The sequence below is a fragment of the Sturnus vulgaris genome, unplaced genomic scaffold (genome assembly GCF_052056855.1).
Source record: "Sturnus vulgaris isolate bStuVul1 unplaced genomic scaffold, bStuVul1.hap1 Scaffold_195, whole genome shotgun sequence".
NCBI classification, from domain to species: domain Eukaryota; kingdom Metazoa; phylum Chordata; class Aves; order Passeriformes; family Sturnidae; genus Sturnus; species Sturnus vulgaris.
In genome coordinates, this window is record NW_028276170.1 from 3,353,636 (window position 1) to 3,374,456 (window position 20,821).

Consider the following 20,821-nt stretch of genomic DNA (forward strand, 5'->3'; position numbering starts at 1 on the left):
AGTTGGGACTTTGACGGGGCGAGCTGTCATCAAAGATGTTTTTACTGCGGCTGCCAGGTCGAGTCCCAGGCTCCTTGTTGTGGCTGGTTGTAGACAGGAGATGGCGCTGATGTCACGGCGGCTACTTGTGTCCGGGCGCGGCTGCCGGGCGCGCTCCGCTGGGAGTTTTCCGACTTGCGGCGACAAGCTGACGTGTTATGCGTGTTGCTCTGGCAGTTTTGGCACCACACTCCTGAGGCTCGGCAGTCCCGTCGGAAGTGGCCTCCGCTTCCGCATCTATAGCATCGCGCCGAAGGAGGCCGGTGGTCGCTCGATGTGGCCGGGGCTGCTGTAGAAGCACGGAGCGGAGCAAGAGCGGCTAGCACCTGTGACTGTGTGGACTCGGCTTGTTTCTGCAGCCCTAAGCCTATTTCCTTTAGTGCATTAACTAAGAAAACCTGCGCCCCTGTCGGCTGTAGTGTCATCCTTTCCAATGCCTCTTCTATCGTCCAATTGGCCCCCAAAGTTGATAATACCCTTTTTGTTGCCTCATTGCTATTCTGCAACGCACATTGCTTTAGCATCGCCCCTCTCATATACTCTGGGACTCCTGCCTTTTCAATAGCAGCAGCAGCCTTATCTACAAAGTCCCCAAAGGATTCATTTCTTCCTTGTTTTATTCCCATATACATGGGTATGCCTGAGCTATCTTTGACCTGACCGATGGTACTCTTTACTAGACGCATGGCTTCCCTAACCTTGTCGGGTCCTGAAATCATTTGAGCCTCTGTCCTGCGGTATTGACCCAATCCCATTAGTTCGTCTATGGTAATTCCAGCTAACGGATCTCCCGGGCCCCTCTGTGCTGCAACTGACTCCTGAACAAGAGCTTGCCAGTGGGCGTTAAATAGCAACTGCTGATGTTGCGTGAAAATTAGTTTCACTATACTTCTCATATCATTTGGCAACAGCAGGTATGTATCAAACAAGAAATCTAGCATCTGCTTAGCTGGCTCACTCCGGAAACCAAACTGACTCACTGTCTGTCTCAGTTGGGCTAGCAGCTTCCAGTCGGGAGGCGAATACGCTCCCACTTGGACGGCTTGTCCCTGTTGATTTATTCCCTGTGTATACGTGACGGGAAAAGCCCAGGCTTTCGCTGCGTCAACAGCGCCCTCGTCCCCAGTCTCCAAGCCGTGTCTGGCTAGCATACTCCACGCCTCCCCCCGCCGTCTTGCCATCTCCTTCCACAGGTCGCTTTCCGCCCTAGGGACAGGGTCTGGCTCCGCGGCAGGCTTAGGGACGCTAGGCTCAGACCGGCAAGGGGATTTTTCGCTGCTGGGCTGAGGTCCTTCGCCCTCGGAAGGCGGGGTTACTCCGCCTTCTGCAATTGCCTCCGCCGCCGCGGCGGAATCCTCCTCAAGCTCTTCTAAGGGGGGTGCAGAGGGCCAAGTGCAGCTAGCCATATCTGTCATTCCTGCTGTTCCCCCAGAGATAGGTATTTCAACTCTGGTCGTGCTGGGTGCTCGGGGCTCATTATCGCCATACTGAGCATTTCTTTTATATGCCTCTACTGCCTCCCGAGCCGCCCTTCTCTCCGCCTGCTGCTTTAGCAGTGCGTTGTGAACTACCCGCCAGATCTTTCCCAGCTTTTTTGCTGTTTTATCATCCTCTAATACCGCCTCCCACAGTGCATCCCCTAACTTACGCCACTCATTCAAATCATGCACGGTGTGAGGGTTAGAGAATAAACCTTTAGCATAACCCCAGGCTAACAACCCCGGTATGTCCTTCCTGGGATTAATCTCTTTTAACCCTAGCTTATCTATATGTACTATAAATAAATCATATGCTGCTTGCCTGTCCATTTTTTGTCGTCAGCGCTGTTGCAACTCTCCGGCTTCGGCAGCACGTATGGCCCAGGACCACCTTTGTAGCTCCTGGGGGTGTCTTCCCTACGTCGTTTGACACCGACCCGGTTGCAGCAGGCCCCAACTCTACTTCACCGACCGTGGCGCGTTCTCCCCCGTTTTCTTTTTCAGCGACGGAGGCACGTCGGGGTTCACCATTTGTCGGAGAAGGGAGACGCGGACACCATATGGTCATCAGCAAAGTCTCGTTTATTGATACGCAGAGTGGCGATTAAATACAATGCTTAATTAGCTCATGCATAGTGCAAAATCTTAGCTCCTCATTGGTCTAGATGTGCCGCTTAGCTAAGCACTTCGGCATTCATGTTTTTCTCAATTCTACGTGCCTTCCTTATCTCAAGGACACTGTATCCCTGAGACTGAGGCCTGCTTTGCTAGCCTCACCAAGTTGATCTGACTATGGCCTTTTTCTTCCAGCCATTCCTGCACCAGGCTCTCTACACCTCATCTCTGCTTGGAGGCTCTTAATCACAGCACAGACATGAGCCTGCATCAGGCCATTGATCATACTCTTGTAGCTCCTAAGCTTGTTGGCAACAGAATCCACTGTTTCTCGGCTGTTACCAGCATTAATTGTTGCATTCAAGGTGGTGTATTGAGATGGGCCCAGGTCTGCCAGATTCCACAACATCTGCCCTGTGCACCTGACCTTGTCAGGGTCATTGTCATGCTGTCCATCCCTCCCAAGGAGCACCTCCAGCACTGCCACTTCTCTCAGCTCTTGGATCCCTTCCTCAAGGGTCTTCCAGCACATTCTATGGTGGTGCTCCTGCATTCTCTCTCTGTGGACAAACCTCTCTCTCACATTCACTAAAAGCCACTCCCAGAGGGAAAGGAGGCCTGGCTCCCTTACAAATACCTGATCCACACCTGAGTCCTGGGTCAAGGGTCCCAAATTCCTTGCCTCAGGACCATCCAGTTGCACACCTGTACCCATAAGGTCCCAGACCTGCAGTAATCAGGTGGTAAAAGCCTCACGGCCTCGTCACTCAATGTCTTTTTGCAGAGTATGGAGACTTTTGTACGACAGGGACTTGGGGATGATCTCAACCTCTGGCTCCCCTGCTGGTTGTGAGGGCCTTCCTTTCTTATCCTTATTTTCTAGGTGCCTTGTTTTCATCTTAGACTTCTTTGTTTCCACAGGGGTGACTATTGCTGGCTCAAGTGCCCTTGCAGTTCAGCTGGAACCTGGACAGATGTAATGTCTGTGGGTTCCACTGCTGCACCATCAGACTCTCCCTCTTTAAGGCAGGGGGAGGGGTTCTCACCAGTTGTGGAAAGGTACTCCTTCAGCATCTGGCTCATCTCACACATCTCCTTCACTAAAACACCCACCCAATCCGGGTGTTTCATTTCTGAAGTGGGCTGTGGGGCAGGGTCAGGCTCTGCAGCAGCATCCCAATTTCCTGGGGTAGGTATCAGGGTTGTTATCCAAATCAATCTCCCCTTATCTCTGAATGTTAAATAGAACAGGTTTAACAGGCATATCAGCAACACCAGCCACTGTAGTATAGCATTAACATTTAGAGAAGATTTGAACCCTTTCAAAACGGGTGGGGGGGACCTAAACGGTGGACTGGATGAAGGGTTGGGAGAAAATTTCCCCTTCTGTCATTTCCTCACAGTAAGTACCATTATTGAATTAAACCCCAAAAACACAAAGTTAGAGTGCAATAGCTCTGAACCCACGTTGCCATCTTCCAGAGGAAGTTAAAAACCCATGAATTCCTCACCTTATCAACCCACAAAATGAACTGGATAATAGTCACAGTAGCCTTAGTGATAGGACCCATGTTCAAATAAGGGCCTGCAAATGGGAGAGATGTAGCTGTGACCACGTGCAGCCCAAGCCAGAGTAAACTGGACAATATGGTGACACTTAAAACACAAAATCAGGTCGCTCAAGAACTGTTATTGCTTTTCCACCCTTTCCACTCAATGCCCACAGTTTCCACCGTTGGGTGCCAAAATCTGTCCTGGTTTGAATAAAGGACAGGTGTGTGCTAGGGAAAGCAGGGCCTTCCCTTGAAATGGAGAAAGCAAATCCCTCCCTCTGAATGAGTATAATTTTGAAATTAAGGGGCTCTCAGGCCAAGATATGGAATGACAGTTCTTTACTAGTATATCTAAGAAGGCAAACAGAAGAACAACTCTGGAATTAACAAGAAGCAGAACAGGAACCCAGTTCCAGTCCTTCTGGGCCTCAGGCACTTTTCCCCTGTGCTGCAGTCACCGTCACCGCTGGCAGTGAGCGCTGGCAGATTCCCGGTGGACGGGGCAGATGTGACGATCCCGGCACCTGCAGGGGGCTGGGGGTGATGGCAGCTGTGTCCCAGATGGGAAGGGATGGAGGAGAGGCAGGATGCTGGGAAAACAGCAAGCTGAAGCAGGAGGGCGTCCAAGCAGGGCTGCGGGGTCCAAAACAGAGAGGCAGCTCCCGGCGTTGGGATGGTGGGGGGGTAGCAATGACCTTTCTGCTCCGAGAGCCAAAAGCGAGCGAGAGCCAGCAAGTGCCCCCCACCCTCCTTTACCTGCTTCCAATCTCACCGTGTTCCCCCTTTCCCTCCCCCCACCCTCCGAGAGAAATTCCCCAAAAAACAGGGAGGCTCTCCCTGGTGCTGGGACCTAACCATCAGTGCTTCTTAGCATGTCAATGGGAAAAAAATTCCACAGGCAGGGAGGAAAGGAAAAAACAACCCCCAACAGATGCTTATCCAGTTCTTCAGCGATTTGAGGTTTATCAGCTGTTGCAGACACTGGGATGATGGTACCATGTTTTAATGCTTGTTAATCATCTAATTTCACAAGTGTTATTATTTATATCTGTTATCAGAAATGTTTTGGATTGTTGTATCAGAATTATTCCCAATTACTTTAAGTTTTTGGTTTTACTACATGTATTGTTTTGTCTTGAACTTCCCTTCATGTTCATGGCAAGAATCATGCATGCTGTTTTTAAAACAAGGAAGGGAGAATTAGCTCCTAAATATTTATATATTTATAAAAATTTTTTTTGCAATAATTATACAAAAAAAGTAAAATATTTTTATATAAGGCTCTTCAATTGAAGGTACAATGACAAAGCCTAATTAATTCATTAACTTAAGGAGAAGGTATGCATGTGTTTTTATCATCAACAAGTTCAAAGTAGTCACCTGTTCATTCAGCCAAACATCAGTTGCCTCCAAGAAAATGAAGCCCAGTGAGAAGAAAAAGAACCTAATCACCATGCAGCCTTCGTGGCCAGAACAAAACCAGAAGTAGGACTGCCAAGACATGGCTGTGTCTGGAAATTTACAGGCAAATTGTCAACAAAAGCCTTGTGTCATCATCATGGTATAGTGTTCCTACTAACCTTCTTCAGTTATTCCCTGTTCCAGGATCCAAGAGCACATTCAGTGATGTCAAAGATCAACATTTCCAGCTAATGGACTATTTGGACTTTAAAACAATGGTCATTTATTCCCATTTCCCTAGGACACACTGGACATTATTCTTTTGTTTTGTCATGCTGTGAAACCCTGTGTCAATGACATGATAGAATTTGCTAAGTTTTGTTGATTGTAATCGGTCTTTTGTGTATCTTATCCCATATCTAACAGATAACCAGTGATAATCTTAATGAGATAACACCCTCACAAGAGAGAGCTATTTTATCATCAGAACATATGAACCTTCTTTGAATTAATGAAAAAGGGTGAGATGTTGCAGTCAGGTAGACAAATTATAAAAGAAAGGCTTCATAAAATCAGGTCTTGCTCTCTGCTAAATTAATAGCTAGCCTGTCACTTCTTCTATGTGCAGCTAAGTTACTTGCTTGTTGCCAGGTGAAAACAATCTTAAACCTGAAAACAATTAACACAACAAGCTATTCTGGTAAGAGAACCATTTGCACCTGCAAGAAATAAGAAATCTGTCCTGCTGGGGACAAGGACGTTCATTCCCTTCCAGGAGCCCAATGCCCGGCTGGGGCTCCAGGGCAGGGGGTCCTTGAGCAGCTGCCCCAGAACCTCCGCCAGGGTCTCCCAGCGCAGCCGGAGCCGCTCGGCCTGGGGTCCCCAAAGGCCTCAGCGAGCCCCAAGTCCCTGCCAGGAACCCTCAACTCCCTCCAAGCCAGCATCCCCCACAGCCCCTGCAAGTTCCCCCCATGGCACCGGCCGTGGCCGTGTCCCCACATGTCACTGCCCATGTCCCACCATGTCCTCACCCATGGCTGTGTCCCCACCATGTTTCCATCCCTGTCACTGTCCCCCACATCTCCATCCATGCCCGTGTCCCCCCATGTCCCCACGAATGGCCACGTCCCCCTCCATGTCCATGTGTCCCCATGTCACTCTCCAGGTCTGTGTCCCACCATGTCATTGTCCCCCCATGTCCCCACCCATGTCTCAGTTCAGTTTATTTTTAGCCAGTGTTGGATGTTTTAAAGGGATGAAGATTTACAGGATTTACTTTAAATGGTATAAAGATAAATTTTATTACTAGAAACTATATGAAAAAAACCCTTAGAAGAAAACTTTAGTCTACTGCTTTTTCTTGCATACATTTTTTTTAATACTAAACACGTACAAAAACAACTCAGTCTACCATCTCTAAAATAGTTTTTTACTCATTTACTTGAAAGAAGAGACTTTTTTTCAGTCTATGGAGATTCCTCCACAAGAAAACGGATTCTTTTTGTTTTGATGTTACAGTGATTAGCTTCCCAGGAGAATGGAAATCTGATTACTATCTAAAAATCCTTTATGCAGACTAACAGTTTTTCTCATAACTGTTATTGAGGACTATATTGACTTCTGATGCACAGTTTAAGGATTATAACAGTTGAAAAAAAACTTACTTTATTTTTTAAAATAGAGTTTTTTCCTTTTTCTTTTTTTGGGAGGGAGAGCAGGGGTTTTCTATTACTAAAACCTAGAAGATTACTGCAATTTTTACATTTGTTTAATATTAATGCTTTTCTTTATATGTACAGTTAGAACAGTCATATTCACTTCAAAATATTTTTACGTGTTTTAGAGGAAACAAGAGTTTTTTCTCCATAGTTAAAAAAAAGAGAAATGTTAGTTCATGACTTTTCTCCATTCTTTATTTCAAAGTTGACTATACTTTTTGTTTGATTTTGGTGTTTTTATATTGCTTCTGTGCGTATCACTATTTTGGTGGGTTTTTGTTTTGTTTTTGGGGTTTTTTTTTGTTTGTGTGTTTGTTTGGGTTTTGGAGTTTTTTGTTTGGTTGGTTGGTTTTTGTGTTTTTGTGTTTTTTTCAACCATCCAACACTGATCCTCCCATGGGGGATGGAGCTGGAGCAGAGCACGAAGCTCTTCCCACACTCGGGGCACTCACAGGGCTTCCCTTAGTGGAGCCTCCGTTGGTGTTGGGTCAAGTTAGAGCTCTGTGAGAAGCTCTTCCCACACTCAGGACACTCGTAGGGCCTCTCCCCAGTGTGGATGCGCTGATGTTTTTTCAGGTCAAAGCTCCATCCAAAGCTCTTCCCACATTCCAAGCAGCTGTAGGGCCGTTCACCTGTGTGGATCACCTGGTGCCGGAGCAGGCCGGAGATCTCATTGAATACCTTCCTGCATTTCCCACAGTCGTAGGGCTTTTCCCCAGTGTGGATCCTCTGGTGTTGGATCAGCCTGCACTTGTAGCTGAAACTCTTCCCACATTTCAAGCACTTGTGGGGCTTCTCCCCTCCAGGAGGCTTCTCCACCAGCTCTGAGCTCTGCCTGGATCTCCGGCCGCCTTCCCGGCTCAGGGAGGGTCTTTCCTCCTTGCAGCTCCCTGGGCTGGGTTTGCAGCCCCTCCTCGAGAGAGATCTCCGGGGCTTTTCTGCCTCCTCCATCTCCTCACGCCGTGGGAATGAAAAGTCCTGGTTTGGGGAAAAAACAAGAGAGCTCCATAAACTGGGAGTTCCTCCTTGCCCAAGTTCATCTCTGCAGGTCATTGAGCATCTTGCGTCTGTAATAACCTCCCAAACACCAAGATTCAGTCAAAATCCCCTCCAAAATTGTGCTGATTTGAAAGCAAAACCAGTGAGAGACTCCAAGTCAGAAATACAGTTTAATAGAAAAAAACAAGAGAAAAAAATAAAATACATGCAATTCAAAAGAAAACAACTGACAGAGTAAGAATACAACCTTACACCCCGCTAGTTAGGGTGGTGGTAGCAGCCCAGATGAAGTGGTCTTGTTGTAGTAGTGATGCTGTAGAAAGGTCTGGTAGCTCTCGTCCTCTGGAAACCAGTGGGTTAGGGATGATTTGGTGTTCCAAATCTCAGTTTGAATCTAGGTACGAAATGTTTGGCTCCTCCCCCTGGGTGCAGAATCGCAAAATGGGATGATGTAATTTTATCAGTTATGTATTGAACTCAATGGCCCATTAACAGAAGATACCTGATATAGTCCTGGAGGAAGGATGGATGGAAGAAAAGATCAAGAACACTCCCCCACCTGTTTTCTAGCATATGGCCCATTTACAGAGGATATCTCCCTCGGAGATAAGGATCACTACCCCAGCTGGCTTCAACAGATGGTGATAGAATACATACTTTTGGGCACATTTTACATTGGAACCGAGGAAAAAAATATAAAGATTCAGTCCCCACAGAAAAACCTCAGCCCCAACATTTAGCCCAATAAAGCTCAGAAACACCAAGATTTACCCCTGTGCAAATCATGGATCCTTCTCCCTGATCACCTGCGGCAGGTCGGGGGTGCAACACTCCTGGGGCTGGGGGGGCCTGCAGATACAGGGAGGGGTGGAACCTTGTGGTGTTTCCTGTTTCTGCTACTCCTCGTCCTCATCCTGTGTCCCTACTGCCCCTCACACTCCTCTTCCTCCTACTATTCCTCCTTCTCCTCCACAATCCAACCTGCTCCTCCCATATGCATTATTTGACCATTTTGTTCTTCAACCCTGCTTCTCCTTCCCTTCTCCTGCTGCCCCCAGGCCCAGCACCCACTGCCGGCTCCCTCTTCCCCCCAAACCCACAGCATCCCAGCGCAGGGGCAGCGATGGAGCTGGGGCAGCTCGGGCTGGGGCAGCGCTGGGCTCTCGGCCGCTCCCGCCCGCACTCGCTCCCCACTGCAGCCGCTGCCGCCACCACAGCGCGGGGGGGCCCGGCCTTGGTGCTCCCCCCTCCCACCTCCCCAAATTCCCCTGCCGGGGGGCGCTGGGGCCAGGAGACAGACGAGTGACAGATCAGGGGGGCTGGGAAGAGTCGGCAGCCAGAGAGCACTGAAAATCTCACCAGTGACTACAGTGGCATCTTTGGCGACTAAACATGGCAGGTGAGAGGAATGTTGAATTTGTCTTTACAAATGAGTTGTGGATCAGCCTGTAGATAAGGCTAGCACTGAGAGATAAAAGAAACAATGGGATGGATTCCACTGATTGATGAATGGAAAGAGATATTTGCCTTTACAAACAAACTGTAGGGCTGCTGATAAATGAAATTAGATATCGAAAGATGAAAGAAGCAACGGGGGGAAAACTATGAATTCTATAAGAATTAAAAATGAAAAGGGAGGGTTATACATTAGAGGGGAATTTCAGGTATCAGGCGTTCCGGGAAGTCTGTGCCTCTCAAGTACCTCAGCCAATGGGGAAAGAGAGAGGGAAATGCGGCCGGGAAAATAGGATAAAAAGGAGGCTGCGTCCTCCGAAAATTTGAGAGATCCCAGGGGAATATCCCATGGCCTCTCCCTTTATTCGAATAAAGCAAAAAGGACTCCTCTGTCTCCTTTTTGGACATAAACCTCTGGTGTTTGTGGATTAATTTTCCTGACAAGAAGCACCGACACATCCACGCTGGGGAGAGGCCCTATGAGTGTCCTGAGTGTGGGAAGAGCTTCTCACAGAGCTCTCACTTGACCCGACACCAACGGAGTCACCACTAAGGGAAGCCCTGTGAGTGCCCCGAGTGTGGGAAGAGCTTCGTGCTCTGCTCCAGCTCCATCCCCAATGGGAGGATCGGTGTTGGATCTCTCTCAGGGCCCCCCGGGCTGGGTGAGGGCAAAGGCAGAGATGAGGAACAGCCCTGGAACGGGCCCGGGCCCGAGCCGCCATTGGCCTGGAAACACAAACAAAGTTCTCCGCAGCTCCCGGCACGCCTTTCCCAGCCCTGCGTGTTCGCTGCCTCCGGCTCTGCGGGAAGCCCTGGAGCCTCACTGCTGTTACCTCCTAATTGGGAGTGTCTATGCATGGATTTGATTTCCCCCAAAACGGGAAAACTGCCCCAAACGCCAGGGGATAAGTGTGGGAGGAGTGGAGAGATTTCTGGCAGAAAACTCTAAAAACTCAGAGCAAGGTAATGAGAAGTAAAGGAAGACCCTTCAAACCAGCTTTCCCCAAGCCTCCCTCCTTCCATCTGCACCTCTTACCCTGGCAGTGCAGGGTGTGAGAAACAACGCTCATATTTTAAAATTTTAATGGTTTATGAAACCTTAACAAAATATAATAAAGGGCTTGTGACAAAGGTCGCTCTTGTTTTTTTCTTTTTTTAACTCTCAAAGTTTTATTTAACTTTAGCAAAAAAATACACCAAAAGACTGAATTAGGAGAAAAATCACCGTTGGGAGCATAGGACTAAACCCCCACGTGCTCCCCTACAGAACGGATGTTCTGCCTTTTATGCCCCTGGGCCCTCCCAAAGTCTTGTCGCTGAACTCCTTCCCTGCCGTCCATTGCTGGAGACTCCTTTCTTACATCTGCACTGCTTACCATATCAAATGTAACAGTTGTTCTCCACCCAAATTTAACACGAGCAGGTGCTACTTCCCTTCCAGGTTAAGATCAGAGCTTGAATGCAGTGATTTCAAGTGAATAAATTACCTTTCCCTCTTTCAGTCGGAAATGAGCTACTGCCACCTGCACTTGCCCTTCCCTTCCTCTCCTGAACCACCGAACAGCCCCACTGGGATGGCAGGAGCTGGGCCTGGGAACTGCTGCCTTTGGAGTTGCATCTCCTCCTCCCGTGGCCGCTGCTCAGAGCCCAGAAGTGCTCTGAGAACTTGAAGTTGTGGCAGCTGGGTTAGAGCCTACATGGGAGGAGGAGAAGGTTCACCAGAGCCCTTCTCCTGCCGTGCCAGCTCCAGGGCAAGGAGTGCAATGGAAGCCAGCCAATGTCCAAACCCCATCTGCTCTGCCAGTTCCTGTGGGAATGAGCTGCTGCAGAGGGGAAGATTTGGGTGGGAATGTGGTTCTCTAAGAAGGGCATAACTAAATGCTTGCATGGGGGTTTTGGCTTCTGGAGCAGTGGGGTAGGGCTGTTGTTGGTTCCTACCCCTCCATGCCATGATGATGTAAGGGGTGAGGGATGCCATGTGTGCTGTGCACTGGCAGTAATCCTCAAGAAATCCTATGAATCCTCTCCTTCGAGCTAGTCAAGCTCCTGGAAATGACAAGACAGATAAAAAAGGTGCTCAGTTTTGTGCCCTTCTTCCCTTGTGGGGTGAGGGGCAGGAGGCAGAGGTCCAGCTTGGTCTCTGTTTGACCTTTCCTTTGAGACAACACTGTCTGCTCCCACCACAAAGGCACAGAGGGTGCTCTTTGCCCCCACCAGTGGGAAGTGGCTCTGCTGACCCCACTAAGAGTGCTGGAAGATGAGTCTGTGAACGAAACAGTTGAATATTGCCTAGAGGGGGGTAGCAGGCAGTAGATGTTGCCACCATTCTCTTTCCAGGACCCCACTGGGAGTACTTGAACTATCGATGATGAGAGAGAGATGGGGACACTGAATGGTGATCAAAATCCAATTTTTACTGAGCACTACATGTGCTTATATACCATTTACAGGAAGGCTGGTAATATTTTACTGCAATCACATAGACAAACCTTACATAGACAAACTCTCACATAGACAAACTTTACATTTGGACTCAGTAAAATCTTATTTCCCATAACCCAGACTTGATCCAGTCCTCTTGCAGTCAGATCTCTGTTTGCTCTTGCCAGTTATCCTCGTTGTCAGGCTGCATTTGCTGATTAAATCTGCAGTACTATCAGTCTCATTTGCATTACCCATATCCACACCTCCCCCGTTTCTTTTAACTAAAAATACACTCTTAAGCGATTTGTCGATTAAATTCTTAACACACTGTAAAATACAAGGAATAACTACTACAATGCATAATATGATGCCTAATATATACAAACCTATTTTAACTGTGATAAATGTGATTCGTGCTAATTAAATTGTAACTATATTAACAAAATTGTATTTAGATCAATAAAAGACTATTGTTACCGAGTGAAAGGGGGGGAGATGGGTGATACAGGATAAAAGACATCTCCCAGATGTTGGGAGTCGAAGAAGGAGGTTAGAAGAAAGCCAGATAAGAATAGTAGAAGGACGGAGGTCTGATAAGCGGCATCTAGAAATACAGCTTCAACCTTGAAGCTGTTAAAAATGGAATGATTCCAAGCATGGGACTTAATTAAAGTCATGTTATGGAAAACATCTGCTCAGTCACACAGGGCGCCTGCGCTACCTGCAGGTCACACCTCGGTCACTGATGGTGATGATGAGCCTTCATCGGAAATAAGACCCTTAAAAGGATGAGAGACCCCCTAACCCATTAGTAGAGCATGCGCCGTGCAGTATAGTTACGTAGATTTTAGGAATAGAAACTAGGAGGAGCTTCCTAGAAACTTTTGTAGCCTATAGTATATAAGTGGGATTGTTAGCCCAAATGCTTTGGTACGAGAGGAAGGGCAGGCCCCTCCCCGTACCCCCGGTGGGTTTTGCTTATGCTTTATACGAACCTCAATTATACTAAAACACTTACTCTCAAATTTTATCCATCCCAAATTATACAACTGTAATGCTTTACTTGGATGGTATTTAGTTTCAATAATTTTTGTAATCATCTTTAATACTTCTGATTGTATTCATTTATAATTGTTACTATTAAAAAATTGTTGTTACTTTTAATCTTTGTTGTTTGTTTAATTGGAAAAATAGAAAACCACTCATAACATAACTAAATTCCTAACCCAGCCAGTGAGTCCCCAGTGCCCTAAGAGCCAGTTCAGCCAGTCGTACCCATTATCTACCCGAAGTTTATTCACACCTTCTTTCAGGGCTTGAATGCTGGCATAGATGGGCTGGGAGTGGTCAGAAAGGTTAAGGCAACACATCCCATCGAATTCCTCAGCCACAGGCGGCGGCGGAGCTCGGAGGCGGCCCCAGCGCAGGTGGGAGCCGCGCTCGGTTGTGCGGGGGCTCGGGGCTCGCTGCGGGCCGAGGGGGCGGCAGGGGGCTCTGGCGGGTTGGTTGTGCCGGTGCCGGCCCGTGTTGGCGCTGGGCTGAGGGCGCTGCGGGAGCGGCTGCCCGCGGTCTCCTTCCCGCTGGGGCCTCGGCAGGAGCCGGTGCCGGAGCAGCGCTGGCTCGTCCCGGTTGCTGTGGGTGGCACAGAGGTGTCTGCCCTGTGCCCGGGGCTGTGCGGGAAAATTCCCGTGGCCAGAGGTTTGTGTGCCCGCAGGAGACAGAGGAGTCCTGTAAAAGTGACTTTATTGGTGAACAAAGGGCGACGCCATGCGGCATTTGCCATGCGGTCTCTAAAACGCAGCCTCCTTTTTATCCTCATTTTCCCGTCCGCATCTCCCTGTCCCTTTCCCCTCTGGCTGACGTTTTTGGAAGGTTCAGACTTCCCGATCCGCCTACTGCATGTCCCTCTTAATATGCACCCCTACTACGGTATTAATCTTACTGCTTTCAATCCTTCCTTTTCTCATATTCTCAAGAATTGCCTTTACTAACTTTTAATTTCCATTGACTCAATTTCTTTTCCTGTGTCCTCTTTGGCGCAAGGTGTCGTGCATGGTAAAAAGCTGAGAGTTGCTGCAGCACATCAGAGGAGCAGCAGCATTCATTTAAGCCACGGTCTCCCAGGGAACCACGAAAACGTGTCCCATTCCCATCGTTTCTCCGGAATACGAGATACTTTCTTATTTCCTTTGTTATCTGTTTCACCACTTTTCAGTTATCATCTATTTGTGAACAGCAGTTTGAGTCATGTAATTTTCCGTAAACTCCTCCTCCCTCTGTTAATAGATAATCTGATCCTATCCCATGTGAAATGTCTCCTTCCTTATTTCAGTGGATTGGTCGTCAGGAAGGTCAGGATTTGGAGCTGTCTGGTTGGTTATTATTTTGAGGACACCTTTTATCCTAATTCTGCCACTTAAATTATGGATGGATTTTCTGTGTCCTGATATGAATTCGTTAGGGTTCCCAGGGGCTGGTCCATGGTGTTGTAGGATTGGCTCTGGTGTCTGTTCATCTTTTTTCCGTTTTTGGGTGCTCCCTCCATCCAGGGCTGCATCAATTGACCACTTTTCTCTAATTAAATCACCACATACTTGGATTTCCAACTCATTTCCCTGAACTTGTGGCACCAAAAACACCCCAGTGCCCCAATACACCCTATATAACCTGGACAGTGACAGCACAGGTTGGAGCAGGGAGAGGGATGATTCCCCCCCACTTTTTTTAGTAAAGCTTTCTCAACATTCTCCGTTTGCTGTTTCCCTTTGCAGCTTAACCAATTTCTGTTGCAGTCAGATATCCTCACTATGGGCTCTGCCTTTAGTTGTGCAAATTCCATCTGTGCAAGCAGGCAGAGCTTGGGGTGAGAGACGGAGGCAATCACCGAAATTCCTCCCCCAGGCATGAAGATCATCCTGATTCATTGTGCACAATTTGCCCTAGCAGTGTTAATTTGCATTTCTAAAGCTCCTGTTGTGGCTGTGCCTGGATGCAATGCTTCTATTCCGGAGCAGCCCTTAGGTGATCCACAAGTGCACCCCCACAATCTGTTTTTTTTTTCTTTTCTCTTTTTTTAACAATTTTGTTCTAACTGTTTATGTGTTGAAGCCTCACCATTAATACTCTTCTAGTTTTGCAAAATGCAACATAAAGGTGAGCATCAAAAAACCCATTCTGAAATTCTGCCATCATTAAGAGCCACCCACAAATATACACAAAGAAAATCCAATGCAATCTAGATTTTTCTACTTCTTCTCCTAGGAGTAAAAATTGATTCTCACACCCCTGGTCCAAACCCAACTCAGAATATAAAAGTAGGATTATTATGAAAAAATTTTCTAATGGTGTAATCTTGTCACTGAAAGTGCAGAAAAAACAAAACCTCTCCAACAATATCTTAATGCTAGAGAGTCAAGGCATTACTTGATCCTGGCCCGGGTGTGCAACAGAAATAATTTCATCCTCACATAGCCTGAGTGTGCAGAGAAAATCATTCCATTAGATGTGAATTTTACTAGATTTTTCCTGAAATTATACATTCTGAACTCACTGAAATCCATTGGTTTAGTGTTTATTGCTTCCAGGTTGTGTAGTTCTTAGTATTTGGTTTCCTATTGGACCTGGATTTCTCCTCCTATGATGTTAATGAGGTCCCACTCCTGGATTTCTTTCTCAGTCTTTTCCAGACCAGGTGTCTCCATCTATGCCGGGGCAGTGTCTGGGGTGGGTGTTCCTTGATGTTTGCTGATGTTTCCTTGATGTTTTGTTGAATGTCGTTCTCTTTGTGGATATGTTTTGGGCTATTCCCAGTCTGTTGAGATGTTAAACTCATCTCTGTTGAGTGGTCTAACATTCCTTAGAAAAAAACTTTTAAAATTTATTTCCCGAGAGAAAGGCAAACCGAGCCTGACTAGTAAAATGGAATATTAAAAAAATTTAGATTTGGTATAGTTTCTAGCAATGGAATCGCAGGCAGCCCAGTGTGTGAGTGTAATTGAGAGGCAGAGTCCTGGGTGGATGCTGTGAACAGCAAAGTGCCAAGGCAGGCTCTGTGCCAGCCCAGCTTCCTGTGGCAGAGATTTCACAAGAGACAGGATTCTGGCCACAGACTGCTTGAAATATACATCCCTTATCTCCAGCCCGCACTAGGTGGAGAATTCCCAGGGTAAGGAATTGCAAAGATCAATTCCGAGGGATATAATTCCATATCTGCCCTAGGTCTGCCTCTTATTCTTGCCCAAGTCAATGGCAAAAGGTGTAGCCATGGCATCTTGGTTTCTATCACCAGCTTCCAAAGGAGTTTCTTTATTTCCCTTTTTTTCTTTCTACCTGACCTGAGCTCTGGGAGTGCCAGGGCTTGTGGAGGTCCCATTGTTTTCCTAAAGCAGCCATAACCCCCTGAAGGATCTTTGCTGTAAAATGAGTTCTCAATCTCAGTCTGTAGCTTCTGCAATCTGTTCTTTTGGAATTATTTCTTTAAGAAATACCTTCATAAGCGATACAGAGATTGCTGAAGAAGTCAGAATTGCTTTTGCCACCCTGTTAGCTGCCATGCTGTCACCAGAAGATATTTGAGCCTTCCTGCTCAGGGCATTTCAGTGCCAGGCTCTTCCAAGCACACCCAGCTCTGCCGGTTGAGCTGACCATGCAGGGGTAACCTGAGCTTGGTCTAATTCCCTTTCCTTCATCAGAGCGTGTCTTGGAGCTCTTTTCCCTTCTCCTGCCCTTGCAGACCCATCCATAAACACATTTTGTCCCTCAGGCCAGGGAATTTCTCCTAATTCTCTCCCAGCCTGGCTCTGGAGCTCTGTCACTTGAATGCAGTCATGGGTTTGTTCCCAGCCCCCTGTGCCGGCTGTTCAATCAGGAGCCTGGGTTAAACCCTTGCCCTGTCCTCAATTCTAAATCCTCCTGTGCCACTGAACAAGTTTCATTCTGTAATCACCGAGCACTGCTCATCCATGTAGAGGCTCCTTTGGTTATCAAAGCTTTCACTTGGTGCCAGACTTGAACAGCAGGAGATCTCCTGCCATCAGTTTTTGGGTCTCAGGTCTCATTAAAGCTGCTGCTGCACAATTCTGCAGACAATGAGGCCACTCTGGCCACTGGGCTAAACATTTTAGCACAAGAGTTCCTTTGGAATGGCCCTGTTTAACATCCACATCCAATTCAAATTTCTTTTCTGTTTCTGGAGGAGCCATGGCTGTGGCACCAGTCATTTTGGTTTTATTTCATTTTCTGAAATTTTGCAGTTTCTCATGTCCATACCACAACATTGAGGCTATCTGGGGTTAAAAAGTCATACAATCTTCTAGATAGAACAGAGAATCTTCAATCCAGGATTGAGGATCCAATTGCAGGTCCTGCAATTATCTATTAATTCTCAGAATTCTCCCAGTCCCATTTTAGTTCTGGCTAACGTTACTTCTGAGATTCCCTAGTCTTTCTCTGGGTCAATACACCACAAACCTTCAGTCAAAATATTTAACCTTTTCCTCCACCATTTGTGCTTTTTTTTTTTCAAATATTTAAAGATGCTTTTTAGCTTGAACATTCAGCCATTTCACAGAGGCTTCTTCTACCACTTCTTGTCCTCCTGATTGCAGCAAGTCATCCACATCCTGCATTAACCCAATCCCTGGGGGTGGGGTAAATTCTTGTGATATTTTCTGCAAGGCTTGCCCCAATAAGGCTGGTGCTTCCGTGCATCTCTGCAGAAGGACCGTCCATGTCTTTCCCATTTTCCCTTCTACCTCTCGTTCCCCCTCAAATGCAAATTCCAGTTTACCATCCTGTGTGAGTGGGCATCCCCAGAAAGCATCTTTGCCATCAAGGACTGAATGGTGTCAGTGTGAGGAGGGCACCTGGTTCAAGATGGTGTAAGGATCTGAGACTGTGGAGTGCAGTGCCTAGGTTTAATAATCTCATTTATTATTCTTATGTCCTGCACCATTCTTTCTATTCCATCTGATTTTTTGACTGGCAGGATAGGAGCATTATAGGGAGAGATCCCTGGCTTCAAAAGCCCTGCCTTTAGCAGGGACTCAATAAGAGGCTGTAAGCCTTTCCTTCCCTCCCTTAGAATAGGGTATTGCTTTTAGACACCACTTGTCCTGGTTGATTCAAAGAGATTTGGAGAGGCTCCATATCTAATTTTCCCTATTTTTCTGGAGCTGCCCAAACATCTGAGTTAACTTCAGCCTCGGCCTTGCCAGACATTTGACACAAAGGCAAAAGAGAACTTGACTCTCTACCACCTTTTACAATGTTAATTTGCATTCGAATTTTAGCCATCAAATCCGTTCTCAGTACATTACAATCACAATTAGGTGCAAATGAAAATTCTTGCATTTCAAACCCTCCCCTGGGTGCTGGGGCCCCCTTGGGCCCTGGGGTTCATCCCTCAGGGGCTGTAGAAACTCTGCCATGGCCTTTGCCTTCCCCTTGGCCTTTTCCTCATCCCTTCTTGCATTCCCCTGCTGTGCCTTTGTGACCAAGTGCTCCAGGGGCTTCTTCTGCCCCTCCTGCAGCCCCCTCAGTGCCTGGGGGTGCTCATCCTCTGACAGCTGCTGAGCTTTCTGCTAAATCATTCCTTTCTGCAGTGACCCAAGGAAAATGTTTAAAAGCGAATCTGGATCCTTGCATGTCCAATGCCCATTTCCCAGCTGTTCCTTCGTGCTGCTCCTTGTGCTGTGGCTGCCGTGGCCAGCCCGTATCCCAGAGCCGGTGCCTGTCCTGCCGCAGTGTCCAAACGCGGCCCCCCCGGCGGGCAGGGCCGGCAGCTCCACGGGGCCGGGCAGCGGCCGGGGCGTCCCGCAGCCTCCTGGGGGCCGGGGGCCACTGCCGGGCCTGCAATTGCCGGGGGGTGCTGGGCTCAGGCAGCGCCCGGCGCTGAGCCCCGGCTGCCCCACAGCCCCGGCCCGGCCCCGCAGCTCCCCACAGGCCCCCAGCCCGTGCTCCCGGTGCCGCCCCTCTGCGCCCGCTCCTGCCGCTGCCCAGCACAGAGAAACCCCCTGCAATCCTGACCTCCTTGTGTGCCTGTCCTGGCAACCGGGGATACAAAGGATCTGCAGCAGCTGGCAACTTCTGAGGATAAGAGCCTGCTGGAAAACATCCCCATCCTCACTATTTTTCTCTTCCTCCTCTTTTCCATTATCCGTTTTCTTCCCACATAGATTCCTGCTGCTTCGTCTTGCCTGAACCATATTCCTGCACACTGCCCTTCACCCAAGCCCTTCTCATCACACAAACAGCATCCATCCTCTATTGTCTAAATCCATTGCGACTTCCCTTATTGCCCCCCTGGGTGTCCATGTCCGTGATTACCTCTGGGAGAATGTGCAAACTCCCTCCACATGCTGCCAAGGGACCCTTCAGAGATATTTTGGGATCATCATCCCTTTGGCCAGGAGCCCTTCCTGGCTTTCCCTTTCTACCCTCCACGGGTGCCCTGCCATGTTTAGTCCCCGAAGATGCCACTGTAGTCACTGCTGAGATTTTCAGTGCTCTCTGGCTGCCGACTCTTCCCAGCCCCCCTGATCTGTCACTCGTCTGTCTCCTGGCCCCAGCGCCCCCCGGCAGGGGAATTTGGGGAGGTGGGAGGGGGGAGCACCAAGGCCGGGCCCCCCCGCGCTGTGGTGGCGGCAGCGGCTGCAGTGGGGAGCGAGTGCGGGCGGGAGCGGCCGAGAGCCCAGCGCTGCCCCAGCCCGAGCTGCCCCAGCTCCATCGCTGCCCCTGCGCTGGGATGCTGTGGGTTTGGGGGGAAGAGGGAGCCGGCAGTGGGTGCTGGGCCTGGGGGCAGCAGGAGAAGGGAAGGAGAAGCAGGGTTGAAGAACAAAATGGTCAAATAATGCATATGGGAGGAGCAGGTGGGATTGTGCATGAGAAGGAGGAATAGTAGGAGGAAGAGAAATGTGAGGAAAAGCAGGGACACAGGAGAAGGAGGAGCAGAAAAGAGAAGCAAGACAAGTTTCCATCCCTCCCTCTATCTACAGCCTCACCCCTGCAGCCCCAAGTTCATTGCCCCCCTCCAAATGCAGCAGGTGACCAGAGAGGGGGATCTGTGATTTTCTGAAGGGTCAATCTTGGTGTTTGAAAGCTTTATTGGGGTAAAAGTTGGTGCTTTATTTCTTTTGCGGGGACTGAATCTTTGTATTTCAAGGGGATTTTGGCTGAATCTTGCTTTGTGGGGCGTTTTTGATGTGTATCTTGAGGTTTGGAGGATTTTGGGGCTGAATCTTGGTGTTTCAGAGGTTCTTAGAGACACAATATGGCCAGTAATTTTCTGGGATGAACTTGGGCAAAGGGGAACCGCCAGCTCAAGGCACTCCCCTCTTGTTTTTTCCCCAAACCAGGATTTTTCATTCCCAAGGCGTTGGCAGATGGAGGAGGAGGAAAAGCCCCGGAGATCTCTCTTGAGGAGGGGCTGCAAACCCATCCCAGAGAGCTGCGAGGAGGAAAGACCCTCCCTGAGCCGGGAAGGCGGCCGGAGATCCAGGCAGAGCTCAGAGCTGGTGGAGAAGCCTCCTGGAGGGGAGAAGCCCCACAAGTGCTTGGAATGTGGGAAGGGTTTCAAGTGGAGCTCCGAGCTAATCCGACACCAGATGATCCACACTGGGGAAAAGCCCTACGAGTGTGGGAAATGCAGGAAGAGCTTCAGGACTATTTCTTATCTGATGCATCACCAGGTGATCCACACTGGGGAACGGCCCTACACCTGCTTGGAATGTGGGAAGAGCTTTGGGTGGATCTCTGCCCTGAAATACCACCAGCGCATCCACACTGGGGAGAGGCCCTACGAGTGTCCCAAGTGTGGGAAGAGGTTTCACACCAGCTCCGATCGCCTCAGACATGAGCGGATTCACACAGAGGAGAGGCCCTTCCGCTGCCCCGACTGCGGGAAGGGGTTTAACCGCAACTCCACCCTCACTCTCCACCGGCGCATCCACACTGGGGAGAGGCCCTACGAGTGTCCTGAGTGTGGGAAGGGCTTTTCTGACAGATCAACCTTTACCAGACACCAACGGAGTCACCACTAAGGGAAGCCTTGCGAGTGCCCCGAGTGTGGGAAGAGCTTCGTGCTCTGCTCCAGCTCCATCCCCCATGGGAGGATCGGTGTTGGATGATCCCCAGTGACCCC

General features: G+C 48.6%; 1 pseudogene; it reads right to left on the bottom strand.

Moving 5' to 3' along the window:
* Positions 1-20,821, bottom strand: part of LOC148218007 (uncharacterized) — a 115,760-nt pseudogene that overhangs the window by 77,950 nt on the left and 16,989 nt on the right.